Source organism: Oratosquilla oratoria, chromosome 26, assembly GCF_046742065.1.
Source record: "Oratosquilla oratoria isolate Oo_2021 chromosome 26, ASM4674206v1, whole genome shotgun sequence".
Taxonomy (NCBI): Eukaryota; Metazoa; Arthropoda; class Malacostraca; order Stomatopoda; family Squillidae; genus Oratosquilla; species Oratosquilla oratoria.
The window spans coordinates 3348992-3351108 of record NC_134802.1 but is presented as its reverse complement, the minus strand read 5'-3'; the positions used below and the strand labels follow the sequence as shown (position 1 = coordinate 3351108).

Genomic DNA, 2117 nt, shown 5'->3' with positions numbered 1-2117 from the left:
GGAGCCCGAGATGAAGTGATACTTCGTCATAACTGGTGGCCCGCTCCGATCTGGCTGGCAGCGAGCCTTCGCGACCTCCGGCGCCAGAATGGCGTCAGTGTGATTCACAGTGCTCATGTAGCCAAAGGAGGGAAGTCACATACGGAGGAGAATGCTGCCTATGCATAATCTCTGAGTGGGCTAGCTAAGCCTAGGTCAATTCAGAGTTATAAGTCTGACGTGGCATTCATGCGAAATTACACATGATAGTGAAACCAGGGAACTCAGTGTATATTACTAGTCATCTCATAAGACAACATATATTCCATTTGTCCAGGATGCTGAGGTTTTTAGTGTAGAGCATTATCATTCAAAGGACATTCCTGGTTCGTCAGTTATCGTTACCGAACTCTTTTATGCTATTGCTTCTACATGATAGCTTAACATTTATGATTAACCTTGGTACAGAACGCCGTTAATTGACAAATCACCTACATGAATCCTTCCCAGGGATTGGAACAAAATAATGTGGGAGACAATGAAGACGGAGAAATATCGGGAGTGGAAAAAGAGCAAACCAGTACCCAGGACTTCAAATTTAGTGTGCGTGTGTGTGTGTGTGTGTGTGTGTATTCACTTGGTCTTTGGATCACGTGTTGGACTCGTGATCGACAGCTATTTCCCTCCTGGAAGAGAGCTCAGAGCTCGTATGTGTGTGTGTGTGTGTGTGTGTGTGTGTGTGTGTGTGTGTGTGTGTGTGTGTGTGTGTGTGTGTGTGTGTGTGTGTGTGTATGTGTGTGTGTGTGTGTGTGTGTGTGTGTGTGTGTGTGTGTGTGTGTGTGTGTGTGTGTGTGTGTGTGTGTGTGTGTGTGTGTGTGTGTGTGTGTGTGTGTGTGTGTGTGTGTGTGTGTGTGTGTGTGTGTGTGAGTGTGTGTAGAGGAGGAAGCTATTTTTATGGTGGGGGCTATATGTTTTATACTTTTCTACTAAAATGTTTTGTATGAACGCAAAATAAACTCTCATTATACAAAGTATTATGGTATATAGCTTAATATATTCATTAATAAATTGTTATTTACTGCTCCTCTGGATTTTTTTAGGAAAGCTAGCCGCCCCCCCTCCCCCGAATACGAACATGTAAAAGAAATAGAAAAAAGCAATACAACTGGAAACAGTTTCGTTCCAGCTGTAGGACATTCCAGCATTTTACTGGTTATACAGATTGGCATAGCTTTCGCTCTATTAATGAACGCAAAAAAAAAAAAAAAAAAATGCTTTACGCGCTCCTAATAGACAAAGATGACTGTTCTCCCACGCAAATGAAAACATGCTTTTATACAAATCATTTTCATCAAGATGCTATACCAAAGAACTTCCATAACTGAGTCACTAACTTTATCGTTCTGATACATCAGATACACGTGGCTGCAACAGAATCAATAGCTAAGAAATTTGAGAAGAAACATCTTATGATGGTTGCACCGAATTTTATTTCACATTGTTAAACTTTTTTCGATTAAAAAAGAAACCTGTATTAATTTTGATGCAGGTATCCTTATTGACAACCATTATAAAATTACGAAAGTAGAGGAATGTTCGTACGTTATGGGAGTACTGTTGGCATGTTAGGAAGTATAAATACTTACTTTTCGAGTTAAATTGGGATCGTTTTCCTCAGCGAGGAAGCGAGATAAATCTTCCTGTGGCGTTTGTTTTAAGATGGAATATTGGATGGCAGGATCCGTGAGTGTGTGCTTGCGTGTGCGCGTTACGTCCGATCTTGCTCGTTTCGACAAGTGCGTTTCCTCAGCCGACTCTGCAGCAACTGGTACTCCGGCGGTCTCGCTCAAATAACTTCTACTCGCTCAGCCGAGCTGGGACGGCCGCTGATTGGCTGAGGCTACGAGGGTCCAGGGAATGGACCGACGGCCAAGAAGAACGCGATTTTGTCGCTGTGTTAGCGCATAGGAAACTGGGATTCAGCGCTGCGTGCTAGTGAAGGTTTGGTTCGATAATATTTACAGAGCTGTGTCCATCCAGTAGACAAGATTGAAATGCAAAATATGCGCGTATATGTGACCTTATCAGAGTATGTGGAGGGGGGACGTGTCTTTAGACGTCATCTAATTTTGTTTTGG

At 42.7% G+C, this 2117-nt stretch overlaps 1 protein-coding gene across 1 annotated transcript in view; it reads right to left on the bottom strand.

The window, feature by feature from the left end:
• The window catches only part of LOC143039177 (uncharacterized), a 321175-nt gene extending 319311 nt beyond the window's left edge, over positions 1-1864 (bottom strand). The window contains exon 1 of the mRNA XM_076209032.1: positions 1626-1864. The gene's annotated coding sequence lies outside the window, so the exon portion shown is untranslated. The remainder of the gene's footprint in view (positions 1-1625) is intronic.
• Positions 1865-2117: the final 253 nt, after the last annotated feature.